Consider the following 15,831-nt stretch of genomic DNA (forward strand, 5'->3'; position numbering starts at 1 on the left):
CGAGTAGCATCAATCACCTCCTTACCCTTCTTAGACTTAGGAGCCTCCTTCGGTTGATCTAGGCTAACCGAATGGTCCCTTTTTACTCCAGCATCACGTGGTTCCTCTCGCCTTCTACTGACGAAATTGGACAAATGTCCCTGGGATACCAATCTTTCAATATCCGCCTTTAAATGTTTGCAATCATTGGTATAATGACCGTAATCCTTGTGGAAACAGCAATACCTTTCCCGATCCTGCTCCCCCGGTTTAGTAGGAAGCTTCGGAGGCCACTTCAAGATATTCCATTTCTTGATAATGTTTAAAATATCAGCCCGAGGAGTATTTAATGGAGTATACTCACTTTTGTCTAGAGATCTCTGCCGCCATGCCTGATGAGGCTTTCCAACTCGATCTCCAATATTCTGCTTCGGCTTCTGCTTGTTTTCAGGAGCCTTCTGTTCTTTCGTGGAGGCTTTATTATCCCCCTGGCGTGCGTCTAAGATTTCCGTGACTTCTGCTTGCTTTTGGCATCTCTGTACCAATTCAGCATAAGTTGTAGACATATCCTGAAGTAATAACTCCAAAAGTCGTCGATTAGTGAGTCCAGTGAACAAAGCAATTTTAGCTACTTGCTCATCTAGATTCTCTATCTCCATTGTAACCCTGTTGAATCTTTTCAGGTATTCCCGAATCGATTCACTCTTCCATTGTCTAATAGTAAACAAGGTTTCCTCGGTCTTCTTAATATGGATTCCACTCTGGAATCGCCCTATGAATTTGCGTGCCAACTCGTCGAAATTCACGATCCTTCCTGATGGGAGGTTCGAGAACCATTTTTGTGCTGCTTCCGTTAAAGACGAACCAAAGACCCTGCAAAGGATTTCATCAGAATTACCTGCAACTGCCATAGTCCGCTGATAATAACTGATGTGGGCCGTGGGATCTCCGGAGCCATCGAATGTGGAAAAAGTTGGCAAATGGAAATTGTGAGGAAATTGATATCCAGCAATGGGCTCGGCAAATGGAGTTTTTCGAATAACTGAATAGATATCGTCATTTATCCTTCCTCTCGCTAATTGCCCGAGCTTTTGATTGATATTAGCCAATTCTTGACCAATATATGCCTATCGATCTTCAACAACGCGATCACGACCTCGAGCAACCCGATCATTATCATGAACAACGCGTCTGACAGTTGGTGAGTGAGTCCTCATTCTTGTAACCAACCTTGTATTCAAATCGGCAGTACTCCCTTATGGTCCGTCGAACCGATCGTCACGCCTAGGGAGATTTTCAATTCTCCTAGGTACTCGATCGCCTTCCCGGAAGTTTTGACCGATATTCTGTTCATCGATTAGTCTTTGATCCCGCTGTGATGCACGCCTTCCTGCATCACGATGATCGGGCCCTTGTGGTAGTATCACTTGTCTGGTCAACGCTCGAAGTGCCTGACTTACATCCAACATCTGGAGTTTCAGTTGATACTGGAGTGAATCTGGAGGATTATTATCTCCTTGACCACCATCTACTTCAAGCAGCCGACTTCCCTGAGGAATATTCGGATTGTTTACTTAGGGAATTTGGACGCCAGCATCTTGCTGTGTAGCAGCTACTGCTGTTGCCTCTGATCTAGTCACCATAGCTTTCTGAAATGTTTCCCACAGACGGCGCCAAATGATGCATCCAAAATATGCTCAGCCCTTAGATCTCCTAAGAGTGACCTACAAAATAAAGCGTCAGATGTGGCCTAACCGCTAGGGTCGGGAGTCCACCTCCGAAGGCTAAGTCAGTTGATGAACTTAATCACAAACGGCTCTGCTAGAGCACAGAGCTAAGGAATGAATAATAAGAATACGATTCAGATAGTAAGCATCTGAGTGTTTTCGTCCGTCCCTACCTTGTGGGTAGGTTGATGTCTTATATAGAGTGTACCTTCCAATCTCCTTCTTTGGATGTATTTGAGCCTTCTTTGGGTAGTCGTTGGATCTTAACTGATAGATCCGTTGAGTGATAGACTTCTACTAGTTTGGACTAGTAGGTGACTCCTAGGATAACCCGACTGTTATCTGATGGTTATCCATAAGATAGCGATGAGTGACAGCTGCCGATTCTTGCTAGCCGTCATTAGGTTGATTAACCTACTCCAAAAGTATCGGATTAGGGCGTGCTTGTGGCCGAATTAGTTTTCTTCCTCAACAAGCTATCTTCTGAACCCAGCTTTCTTTGAAGCTAGTCGTTCCCTTCGTCTCGACCGGAGTCGAGGGTTGAACCAAAAATGAACCAAGTTCGATCATATTTTCTCCATGTCATCGTTGATTAATAGAGTGAGATTTCTGCCTCACTTTACTTTGTGATTTAGACATTTTGATTGTCTTTCGTACTTGGATGATATATGATTTATTCTTCCCTTATTTGGATCTTTTGTTTATACTTTGTACATTCATTATTTATGTTCATGATTATGTTATTGTCTATGTTGGAGGTTGATTACCTCGATATTTGATCTTCGGGGCTATGGATCACACACTCGGGTATGCCAGGTAGGGTACTGGCTGGGTGGATGTGACAATGATAGCAGCTAGAAAGCTACGGCCATACTTTCAGGCTCATCCAATTGAGGTATTTACCACTTTTCCCCTTTGTGAAGTTTTTCGTAAACCGGATTTATCTGGAAGAATGGTAGCCTGGTTAGTTGAACTTAGTGAATTCCAAGTAAGCTTTAAGCCTCTAAAGACGATTAAAGCTCAAGCACTGGCCGATTTCGTAGTAGAGAAAGGAGCAGGGGCTCAAGCACTGACCGATGGAGGAAATTGTCGAACCCACTATTCCGATCGTATGGGAGGTATATGTGGACGGTTCGAGTAATAAGAAAGGAGCAGGGGCTGAAATTCTCCTGAAGAGTCCAGCAGGATTTTTTATTCGATATGCATTAAGATTTGCATTCGAAGCAAGTAACAATGAGGCAGAGTACGAGGCCCTAATAGCTGGACTTCGATTGTCAAAAGCATTGGCGTTAGCAGATGTGACTATTTTTGGTGACTCACAGCTTATTGTCAATCAAGTTGATATGGAGAAAATATGATGAACCGGGTTCATACTTGGTTTGATCCTCGAATCCGGTCGAGAAGAAAGGAATTGACTCGCTCCTGAGCGAACCGGATCCATAAGATGGCTTGCTGAGGAAGAAAACTTATTCAGCTACAAGCATGCCCTAATCCAACTTATGGATTAGATTAATTACCCTAATGAAGGCAGACTCAAATTGACGGCTGCTGCTAATCATTATCGAAGGGATAATCATCACATAACCTGGAGGTTATCTCAGGAGTCCTCTACTAGTCCAAACTAGTAGAAGTCTATCGCTCAACGGATCTATTTGTTAAGATCCAACGACTACCCAAAGAAGGCTCAAGAGCATCCAATGAAGGAGATTCGAAGGTACACTCTATATAAACCCCACTGCCATACGAGGTGAGGGAGAGAGATTCATATACAGACTGGTAGACGTAAACTATCAGAGGCTTACAATCTAGATCACCTTTCTCAATTCTTCATTCCTTAGCTCTGTGCTTCTAGCAGAGCCGTTTGTGATTAAGTTCATCAACTGACTTAGCCTTCAGAGATGGACTCCTGACCCTCGCGGTCGGGCCACATCTGACGATTTCGTTTTGCAGGTCATCACAAGGAGATCTAAGGGCTGAGCAAATTTTGGACGCATCATTTGGCGCCGTCTGTGGGAAAGACTTGTAAAGCCATGGTGACTAGATCGGAAGCAGCTGCAGCAGCCACTGCACAGCGCGATTCTGGTGTTCAAATTCCTGGAGTGAACAATCCAGACGTTCCCCAGGGAAGCCAACATCCTATTGAGGTAGATGGTGGTCAGGGAGGACATAATCCTCCAGATACATTCCAAGATCAATTGAATCAGGTGAAGATTCAACTCTTGGAGGTGAGCCAAGCGCTCCGCGTGCTCACCCGACGAGTGGTGTTAACACAAGAACCTGATCATCGCGATTCAGGGAGGCGTGCATTACCACGTGATCAACGATTGGCTGAAGATTGGAATATCGGTTAGAACTTTCGTGAAGGTGAATGGGGACCCAGGAGAATTGACGATCAACCTAGGCGAGACGATCGGTTCGACAGACCGCAGGAAAGTACAACCGATTCAAATACAAGGTTGGATACGGAGGTGAGAACTCACTCACCAACTATCAGAAGAACCGTTCGTGATGATTGAGCAGTTCGCGATGAGCGGAATGTTCGTGATGGACGGGCTGTTCGTGATGATCGAATAGCTTGTGAAAATCGTGTTAACCGAGGTCGTGATCATATTGCAGAAGATCACTCGACCCAGATTGGTCAGGAATTGGCCAACATCAATCAGAAATTAGGGCAGTTGGCTATGGGAAGGATAACTGAGGATATTTACTCAGTCATTCGAAAGACCCCCTTTGCCGAGCCAATTGCGGGATATCAGTTTCCCCATAACTTCCGTTTGCCTACCTTTTCTACATTTGATGGCTCCGGAGATCCAACGGCCCACATTGGCTATTACCAGCAGACCATGGCAGTTTCAAGTAATTCTGATGAAAATCTATGCAGGGTTTTTGGTTCATCTTTAATCGGAGTAGCACAAAAGTGGTTTTCGAACCTCCCATCTGGAAGGATCATAAACTTCGATGAGCTAGCACGCAAATTCATAGGCGATTCCAGAGTGAAATACAGGTCAAGAAAATGGAAGAAACCTTGTTTACTGTTAGACAAGGAAAAAGCGAATCGATCAGAGAGTTTCTGAAAAGATTCAACAAAGTGACGATGGAGATAAAAAAAATTGGATGAGCAAGTAGCCAAAACTGCTCTATTCACTGGACTCACTAACCGGAAACTCCTGCAGTTATTACTACAGGATATGCCTGCAACTTATGCTGAGTTGGTATAGAGATGCCAGAAGCAGGCCGAAGTCATGGAGATCCTAGATGCGCGCCAAGGAGATAACAAAGTTTCCACTAAGGAACAGAAGGCTCCCGAGCAGAAACAGAAGCCAAAGAAGAATGTCCGCGATCGGGTTGGAAAATCTCAGGCTTGGCGCCAGAGGTCTCCCAGTAAAAGTGAGTATACTCCATTGAATGCTCCTCGGTCTGATATTTTAAATATCATCAAAAGGCGAAATATTTTGTAGTGGCCACCTAAAATTCCTTTGAAGCCTGGAGAGCAGCAGAATCGAGAAAAGTATTGCCGATTCCACAAGGATTATGGTCATTATACAAATGATTGTCGTTATCTAAAAGCAGACATTGAGAGATTAATATCTCAGGGACACTTGTCCAATTTTGTTAGCAGAAGGAGGGAGGAGCCACGTGAGCCACGCGCGGCTGCCCCTAAAAGGGATCGTCCAGTTAGTTTAGAATGATCAAGGGAGGCTTCGAGGTCTAAGAAGGGCAAGGAGGTGATTGAAGCTACTCGGTCACCGATCCTTACCATTTTCGGACGACCAGAGCCCAAATCACTCCGAAGTTTGAAAACAAAATCCAAATTTGTCAGAACCGGAGAGATGCAGAAGTGGAAGAAGCCGAACGGTGAAGATTCTATCACCTTTGGCGAGGAGGATGAAAGAGGCGTTTGTCTACCCCATGATGATGCCATAGTCATCAAGGTAGAGAATTCACGCTGAGAAGTGCATAGAGTTTTGGTTGATACAGGGTCTGCCGCTGACTTAATTTCTTATGAAGTGTATCAAAAGCTTAAGGTGGATGAGGACTTGATGGAGCCTTCATCCACTCATCTATATGGTTTTGCAGGATCATCTATAGTGGCGGAAGGATCTGTCCAGTTGGACTTATCTATTGGAAGTTTTCCTAAGGAAACAACCGTCCAAATCAATTTTTTGGTGGTTCGGGAACTGCCAGCTTATAATGTTATCCTCGGGCGACCATCTTTATCCAAGATAGGTGCTATTGTTTCGACAAAACACCTGAAGATAAAATTCCCGACTGGTATGGGAATCAGTCAAGTTTCCTCTGACCAGAGGATCTCTCGGCAATGTTACGTTGCCTATTTAAAAGACAAGGAGGGCCCAAGGAAGGTGACTGCCCTACCTATAGAAGTTCGAGACGATCGGGAAGAAGCAGAAATGCAAAGGCCCGAACCAGTGGAGAAGCTGGAACAAATCCAACTGTGTATCGAGGATAAGAAAAAGATTACTTATATCGGGTCTGAGCAGTTGGAGGAATTTAAAAGTGATTTGAAGTTATTTCTTCAACAAAATAATGACGTATTCGCATGGTCTGCCGAGGACATGCCAGGAATCGATCGGGCTGCCGCAGAGCACAAACTCTGGACAGATCCGAAGGTGAAACCAGTGATACAGAAAAGGAGAAATTTCTCCATTGAAAAGTATGAGGCCGTTCGGGGTGAAGTTGAAAAACTGAAGAACTCTGGTTTCATAGAACCAATTGAATGCCCAACTTGGTTAGCTAACGTGGTAATGGTAAAAAAGGCGAATGGGAAGTGGAGGATGTGTACAGACTACACAGATCTCAACAAGGCTTGCCCTAAAGATTGTTATCCATTACCTCGGATTGACCTCTTGATAGATGCGACTGCAGGATATGAAACTTTAAGTTTCATGGATGCCTACTCAGGGTATAATCAGATCCTTATGAATAAGGAAGATGAGAAGTTCACGGCTTTCATGACTGATCGTGAAAGCTACTATTACAAAGTCATGCCATTTGGCCTGAAGAATGCAGGAGCTACATATCAGAGAGCCGTCAACAAGATTTTCAAAAATTTGATAGGGAAGGATGTCGAAGCTTATGTTGACGACATGCTTGTGAAGAGCTTTACAAAAGCAAATCATATTGCAGATTTGACTGAGGTATTCTCAGTACTACGAAAATATCAAATGAAGCTGAATCCAGAAAAGTGCGCCTTCGGAGTTTCTTCAGGCAAATTTTTGGGCTTCATGGTGTCACAGAGAGGTATTGAGGCTAATCCTGCCAAAATACAGGCTCTGGTTGACATGGAGGCTCCCAAAACTGTTCGTGATGTGCAGTGTTTAACAGGGAGAGTTGCCGCATTGAATCGTTTCGTCTCCAAGCCTGGAGAAAAGTGTTTGCCGTTCTTCAAGGCACTCAAAGATTTGAGGGGCAGCAAGGAAGCAAAATGGACCAAGGAATGCCAGAAAGCTTTCGAGGAGTTAAAAAAAGCACTCGGACAACCGCCGATCTTGTCCCTACCAGAGAAGGGGGAAATATTACAGCTATATCTAGCGACGTCCCTTTCAACGGTCAGTGCAGTACTTGTTCGTGAGAAAGACAAAAAGCAGTGGCCGATTTACTATGTGAGCCACGTATTGCTAGATGCGGAGACACGATATTCGGAGGTTGAGAAGCAGGCTCTGGCTCTCATGATGGCCGCCAGGAAGCTAAGGCCATATTTCCAGGCTCATCCAATTGAGGTATTTACAACTTTTCCTCTCAGTAAGTTCTTAATAAACCTGATTTATCTGGAAGGATGGTGTCCTGGTCGGTTGAACTCAGCGAGTTCCAAGTGAGCTTTAAGCCCAAAACCGCAATCAAAGCTTAGGCACTAGCCGATTTTGTAGTAGAAACTACTGCACCAGTGGAGTCCACCCTTGAAGATCCCATTATACCAACCACTTGGGAGGTATATGTGGATGGTTCGAGTAATAAAGATGGAGCAGGAGCTGGAATTCTATTGAAAAGTCCAGCGGGATTTATTATTCGCTACGCTTTGAGATTTGCATTCGAAGCAAGTAATAACGAAGCAGAATATGAGGCTCTGATAGCTGGACTTCGGTTGTCAAAAGCATTGTCTATTGCAGATGTTACTATTTATAGTGACTCTCAACTTATAGTCAACCAAGTCCAGGGGGAGTATGGTATTAAAGAACCACACTTGCGGAAATATCAAGAGATAGTGCAGGCATTTCAAAAGCAATTTCGGAATTTGAAGATATCTCAGATTCCAAGAACTGAAAATACATTGGCAGATGAGCTATCCCGATTAGCCAATGCCAAAGAAAAAACTAAATGGGTTGAAGCCAGTGCACTGGAAAAAATTACTGAGAAAAAAGTGGAGAAATTCGTGCTTGAGTCAATCATATATCGTTTTGGGATTCCAAAGATTATCGTCACTGACCATGGTACTCAGTTCGACTGTCGGCAATTTAAGCAATTTTGCGGAACATATATGATCGAGCATCGTATGTCCTCAGTGGCATACCCCCAGAGCAATGGACAAGTAGAGGTTACGCTACTGGAGGGGATAAAGAGAAGACTCGAAGCTGACAAGGCTTTATGGGTCGAAGAACTTCATAATGTACTGTGGGCCTATAGAACTACGGTTCGAACACCCACAGGAGAAACTCCATTCAGGTTGGCATATGGGTCCGAAGCATTGGCACCTGTGGAGATAATGGTGGGGACAATACGGGATTGAGAGTTTGAGGAAAAAGCGAACGAGCAAGGACTGCTTGATAGTCTTGATCTGTTGGATGAAGTTCGGGCAAGGCAATAGCACGAACTCAACATTATCAAAGAAGGATAGCATCTCATTATAATACTCGAGTGAAGAATCGTCGGTACTTAGCCGGAGATTTGGTGTTCAGAAACACCTTAGCTTCCGACCCATGTCACCAAAGAAAATTGGACCCTTCCTGGGAAGGACCTTATATGGTTGTAAAACCAGTCGGTTCAGGAGCTTACAGGCTGAAGAACATCAACACCCAGAAAGAGTTGGATCGTTCGTGGAATGCCAGGCATCTCAAAAAAATTTTATCCTTGATGATGATTTCAATTTTGTTCGTGATGTAAACATTTTCAACTCAATCAATGCAATTATTGGCTTTCAACAAATTATCTTTTGATTGGGGGGCATCACACCACATTCAAGAACAAGATCCAACTATAAGGCATCGGATGAAAATCCGTGTGGGTCCTTCAACACTTATGGAATATTTTCAGAATTTCTTAAGTCAAGGCATCGGATGAAAATCCGAGTGAGTTCCTTCTGCAAGGCGTCGGTTTGAAACCCGAGTAAGTTCCTTCAAGATTTATTGAATTTTCGAATTATCCTTAAGTTAAGGCATCGGTTTACAACCCGAGTGAGTTCCTTCTCAAACTTATTGTATTTCTCCAAAAATACTTAAGTAAAGGCATCGGTTTAAAACCCGAGTGAGTTCCTTCTCAGACTTATTGTATTTCTCCGGAAATCTTTAAGTAAAGGCATTGTTCTAAACAACTAAGACCTAGTGCAACAGAGACTCAAATGACTAGCAAAGTTCAAGATGAAGTTAACTTCTTATTTCTTCAAAAGACCAAAAGAGGCTAGTCTTGAATATCAAAACATAAGATTACAAGAGCTGGATACAATCTTCGGTCAAAAAAGAAAGTCATCATCGATGATCATTAAGAAGTCATACAAGATCGGTACAACTTTGCTAGAACAAACACATGAGTCAATCATTGGTATGGATTCAAGAAAAATAAGAGGAGAAATGAGGATTACAAAAAGCATTTCAGTATGTATAAAATCCTCCGCAATTTCATACTCTTTGTCCAGCTTGTCCAGGAGAAGTAGGGTCCTCGACCAAACTTGCATTCAAGGCGAGCTCGTCATAATTGAATCCTTCCAAAGGAGAATAAACAGGAGAATTTTCCAGATAATACATAATATCTGGATTGGAAGGCGGAGGATCAATCTTATTTTTGGTCCAGTCAGGAGGAGGAAGGCCTAGGTTGGTAAATACATTAGGATGGCAAACAGCACTGTAGGGAGTCGTATCAAAATGAAGATCCTTCCTTAATATTGATTCCCATACTTCATTCTCACCATCCCGGTACGCCTGCAAGTTATAAGTATTCAGCATATCAACAAAGGGCTTACTGTGTAAATACTTGAAGACGCAGGCTCTGCGAACATCATATGGAAGGGATTCAGGCAAAGGAACGACAGCTTGCCTTTGAGGTAACGCTTCAGATCCTTTGGCTCCTGACTTTCCAACTCCTCGCTCCAGTTGCCGGATCTTCTCCCTGGCATCATCCAAGTCTGACCGGAGATGATCGATCACCGAATTCTTCTCTCCTGCAATCTCACAAGCTAATTTCCTAAGGCGAGCAATCTCAACATCTTTAGCTTCAGAGATTTCCCGAAGCCTAGAAACTTCATTGCTCAACCTATTGAGCCTAGAGGCTGCTTCCACTTGGTTGTGGAAGTTACCAGTAAGACTCCTCCAAACAACTTCCGAGTTAAAAAGGAGCGGAAGAGTAATATTCAGAATCAAAAGATAATGAAGAAAGACTTACATCACCATTGACTTCATAAAGACCTCATCTAGAAGTTTGGAAAGAACTGCGCTCTCAGAAGTCATTTGAGCAACAGTGCACCATTCCAACGCTCTGTCAAACTCGTTTGACACTAATTAAGGCGAAGGATGAGAAGAATGAGCTACATCAAGAGAAGGATGAGCTGCATCACTTGTCACCCGACGGCGCTTCCTGGTGGCAAATCCTCCAACTCCAGAGGAGAGAAGGAGGATGCCAAACAAGCACTAGAATTGGGAATAGGAGCAGCACCTGCTGGGACCACACCTTCATCAGACGCCAACATAGTTGCCTCAGATGCCCGAAGAGTCTCCTTCGGGGGTGCACAAACGGTCTCTGCAGCAGGGGCATTAGCAGCGCCATCAAGATCTTCCTAGGAAGAACGAACGATCACTTCAGGAAGAAGAGGCGTAGGGGCGGCATCAATAGAAACTGTGGGAATCTGACTTGAAGATTCACCAACAATAGTCGCCTTACGCTTGGAGGATTCACTAGCTGAAACCACCACACTGGCCCCAACCACCGCCGACAAAACGATTTTTTTACAAGACTTCGCTCTGATAAAGTTCGGATCGATTCTGGGAGCCACTGTGTACACAGCAAAAACCGTATCAGTACAACAATCCAACAACAAAAGCAACAAGGGAAAACCCTAGTTCTTTGCCAAATATGAAAAACTGATTAACTAAACCCCAAGTATTACTATTGTGCAGTTTACTCAGGGGGGAAGGGAAAGAGATGAGTAATCAAAAAACTCACTTGTTCAGAAGCTGATAGAGTTATTGTTGGAGTACGAGGAATACAGAAGCAAACAGGAGGACGGAATGTCGCTTTTGCAAATCTAACTTGCAGATAGCAGGATAGATGGAGAGTACCCACGAAGGCTTTAGATAGCCTTAGGTATTAAGACGACGGTTGAGAGCTAAAGACAACCAATGGCCCAGATTGAAAAGACGCTTCAAAATCCACAACAAGCAAGATCAACGGTCAAAGGGAGGCCACATGGAAACATGTGGAGGGAAGCACTCGATGCAAGAATACCTCCAATCGTCGCACCGCCATTGTGATAATGGAGGTATTATCGATTCATTGGAAACAGTGAATGGTATACTAAAGCAAGGAAACGTTTGGACTTCGCGGATACCAGAAGGGAAACGTGTGGACTTTGCAGTAAATGGAGTGGGGAAGATTAATGCATCTTTCCAAAACGTATCTTCATAATATCTTTACAAGATTATCATTCGTCGAAGAATGTGAAGTTAAGTGATAAGTTTTATCATTTATATTTTGATATTCAAGACAAGATTTCGTTAGGAGACGAGGAAATGGTAAGGCCAACATGAAAAAGAAGTGTTTATTCATTAGCCTCTTCTTCATTGTTGCCCGAGGAGCCATGGGCAAGGGGACTGTTCTCAGGATCCTGAGAAGAGCCTTCCTCAAGATTGACGTTGTCAGAGCCCTCTTCAGCAGCAGCTTGTGACTCGGCTTGTGACTTTTCCTCTGGAACCGCCGGCTCGTCAGCAAGATATGCCTAATATTGTGGGTCAGCTGGAAAAGGATCATCTTCTTCCTGAGCCCAATCTGGGAGATCCATGCCTAATTTCCCGAAGACCTCTTTATGGCACACCTCACGAAAGGGAGCAGTATCGAAGGAAGGGATTGATGCGAGAATTCTTTCCCAAACGTCATTCTGCCCCAAGCGATAAGCTTGGATGTTGTAGGCACCTAGCAGTTGGGAGAAAGGTACGTTGTTCAGGTACTTCCGAACACAATCTTTCCGAAGCTCTGGCTTGATGTGCTCGGGTTTGCTAGGAACCACCCACTTCAGATATCTCTCGTTCTCTGCACACTGAAATTCCAGTCTGTCACCAAACAACGTGGAGCTTCTTTCTGCTTCTTGGCCTCGCGCTCGGCAGCAACAGCACGAGATTTTGAAGAATTAAGGGCCTCCTTGAGGGAGTTCACTTCCTCCTCGTGCTTTCTCTGCAACTCCTCGGCAGCTGCAGTAAGCCAGTCTATCTCAGAATTGGCTTTGGCCAAATTCTCTTCACAGGTTTGCAGCAAAGAGCCGGTGCGACCAACCCGGCTCAATGCTTCCATGTGCTGATAGAAGCTCAACACAGCATTCCTGGGAAGGCAGAAATTATCAGAAGAAGTCATAAGAAATTATGAAAAAACAAGTAAGCAAGAAGACCGGTACCTTATGGATTGACTAACAAGGGCAACGTAGTCCAAGGTTTCGAATTCCCGACGATCGGAAGGTATAAGACTGAGAGAGCTCCACTCTGCAGCTTTCTCAGGATCCTGTGTCACCTTGTCAGTCAACTTCAGGGTCCACTGGGGGGTGAAGACCTCCTCACAATCCGTAGAATTTTTGGATTTTTTATGGGAGGAAGCATCAACTGTATCATGCCTCCTTTTGGTTCTGGCAGAGGAGGAGACATTAGACCTCTCCACCATCGGCTTCTTCCCTTTACCTGAAGCATCAGCCACGGGCCTGATATTCCTGATACCCCTGTAAGAGGGGTGGGGAGAGGGAACAGCAGCCACTTAATCAAAGGTCAAGGCTCTAGGCGATCGTTGTTCGGCTGTCACAACGGCCCTAGCGGCCTTCACTCGCAAGCTCTCGGGATTCATTCTTGGAGGCACTGCAAAGAAGAGCAAGAGTTAGAATTAAAGACTTATCACTTCAGTAAAATTAAAGGATTATGGTTAGAAGCTCACAATGAGCCAAGCCCCAGTACTGAAGAATGAAGTTATACTCCACCTCAAGTCCATGTATCTCTTGATACCATGGAATGGATTTGATCTTCCTGATGGCCGCCTCGTCTTCTTTGGATAAGTGTGATAACTCTATGAAATAGAGTTAAGATTTATAACTTTTATACTTGAGATGGCTTGATTTAGGAGTATTTTGTCTTTGTTTTAGTGATAGTATTCATTAGGTGTTGTTTTATTTAGTCTCAACATGTTGCATTTTGTTTAGTTCATTTTTGTCACATTGCATGAATTTCCCTTCTTTTTATGGATGAATTTGACTGTTTCTCTTTCTCTTGAACATGTAGGTGAAGATTCATAAAGAACATGTCCTCTAACTTTGTTGTAGAGTTGTTGCTGCATTGCTACAACAACGGAGCAGAATATTCTCAGATCCAATTCAAATGGAATTGACCAAAAAGGGCTAACTTAAGTGGACTAAATTCTTGTAAATACATGATGGTTTTCAGCCCTTGATCTCAGGAGGAAGGTTCTAATCCTATGGCCAGAATCTAACCTAATGATTGAAGACATTTATGGAAGAAAGAGAAGAGAGGCAAGGAGGACAAGAGGAGAGATTCGACCAAGGTGTGAGAAGAGAGACTCGGCTGAGAGGAAGGAGGTAGAGAACGAATGCTGGAGCTCTTGTGGAAGCAAGGAGCTGCTGGAGTTGCTGATTTGCTGAAGAAGAAAGCTGGAGCTCATGTGGAAGCATTGAAGCCTTAGTTTATTCTTGTTTTTATAACTCTATCTTCTTATTCTCTAGTCTCATGTCAACTATACTTGGTTTTATGCATTTGAATTCTGTTATGGGCTAAATCTTAGCTGTGTTGGGATGATAGTAGTACCTAAACCTGAATTTTGATATGTAACTAATCATGTGTTCTTTAGTTTTATTGCAATCCACTCTATTGTTAATGAATTCAGCATGTTATATTGACTAATTTCAGTTCTTGAATGATCTTTCTTGAATGAATGTTATGATTTCATTAATTGGAAAATTAATGAAGTCTAGGTGTTTGTTGAATTATGTGAGTTAGCATCATCTTTAATTAGGTTGTGTTAATTAGTAGGTTGGGTAGGAATACCCAATTACCTCACATTACCATTGATTGGATTGGGTTTAAATTGCATTCTTAATTCAATTCTTCATAGGAATATGCTGATGTTGATTTAGGATGCTAGCTTATGTGTATTGGAAAATACCATATTGCCATTCATTCCAAGTTCTTGATTTATCTTGGGGTTGTAGTATTGCTTTAGTATTTGTGTTTTAAAATTCGGGGAAGGGAAACTTGATTCCTAACACACTTGTCACTCATTAAGTTTCTTCCATTGCTCAAATCTACATTTTAGTTCCTTAGTTTTCTTTACCTGTCAATTGGTTAATTAGTTAGACAAACACCAATCAACCTTGTTAATTTCATTTAAATCAATTTTATTTTTACATTGAAAGTTAAGGATATAATTCTCCGTGGGATCGATACTTTACTTATCATTTATTACTTGATTGCGATACGTATACTTGCGTGATATCTTGAGATACAAGCAACAAGTTTTTGGCGCCGTTGCCGGGGAATTTTGTCTTTGATAATTAGTGTAGAAGTAAGTTTTTGTTTTATCTACTGAAATTTCTTTACTTTGATATTATTTTCCTTTTATTCTCAGGTGCTTTTACCCTTGTATGAACACGCTGCCTGATCAAGAGTTGGCACCCTTTGACATCGAAATAGAAAGGACATTTCGAGCTAGAAGAAGGGAGCAACGAGGCCTAGCAGTAGTTCCAACAATGGCTGAAGCAATGAGATATGGGTTGAATAATAATGAGACTAATATGGCAGCTGAGGGTGATGATAGAGATAGGGCCATTAGAGGATATGCTGTCCCAAGGTTGCATGAACTGAATCCAAGTATAGTAAGGCCAGAAATTCAAGCATTACATTTTGAACTTAAGCCTGTGATGTTCCAAATGCTTCAGACTATAGGACAGTTCAGTGGGATGTCAACAGAAGATCCTCATCTCCATCTTAGACTCTTCATGGAAGTAAGTGACTCTTTCAAGATACCTGGAGCAACTGAAGAAGCTTTGAGATTGACGCTATTCCCTTACTCATTGCGGGATAAAGCAAGAGCATGGTTGAACTCCTTGCCTCCACAATCAGTAGCCACATGGAATGATTTAGTAGAGAAGTTCTTGATGAAGTACTTTCCTGCATCAAAGAATGCCAAGTTCAGAAATGATATCACTGGTTTTCAACAGTTGGATGGTGAATCTTTGTATGAGGCATGGGAAAGATTTAAGGAGCTCTTGCGTAAATGTCCTCACCATGGTATTCCTCATTGGATTCAAATGGAGACTTTCTACTATGGTTTAAGTGGACAAACTCGATCCATAGTGGATGCATCAGCAAATGGGGCTATATTGGCAAAGTCTTACAATGAAGCTTATGAGATCTTGGAGAGAATGGCCAACAACAACTACCAATGGCCAGCTGAGAGAGGTGTTGCAAATAAGAGAGTGGCAGGGATTTATGAGTTAGATGCAGTGACAGCTTTGACTTCACAAGTGTCATCCCTAACTAGTGTGTTAAAATCCGTAAACTTGCCTACAGCTGTACAAACTCAACAACATACAGCAATCTCGTGTACATATTGTGGTGGGGAGCATGTCTTTGATAGCTGTCCATCTAACCAGAATTAGCTTACTATGATGGTAATTTCAGCAATGCCAATAACCCATATG

The 15,831-nt window shown here is 43.0% G+C and overlaps 1 non-coding gene across 1 annotated transcript; it reads right to left on the reverse strand.

Moving 5' to 3' along the window:
• Nucleotides 1–15,315: 15,315 nt before the first annotated feature.
• On the reverse strand, nt 15,316–15,422 carry LOC149015880 (small nucleolar RNA R71). The gene has a single exon (XR_016173738.1). It is a non-coding gene; the product is annotated as a small nucleolar RNA R71 (small nucleolar RNA).
• Between the last annotated feature and the right edge of the window lie 409 nt (nt 15,423–15,831).

Source organism: Hakea prostrata, chromosome 5, assembly GCF_041222555.1.
Source record: "Hakea prostrata isolate BN-2017 chromosome 5, UWA_Hpros_2, whole genome shotgun sequence".
In the NCBI taxonomy this organism is placed as follows: domain Eukaryota; kingdom Viridiplantae; phylum Streptophyta; class Magnoliopsida; order Proteales; family Proteaceae; genus Hakea; species Hakea prostrata.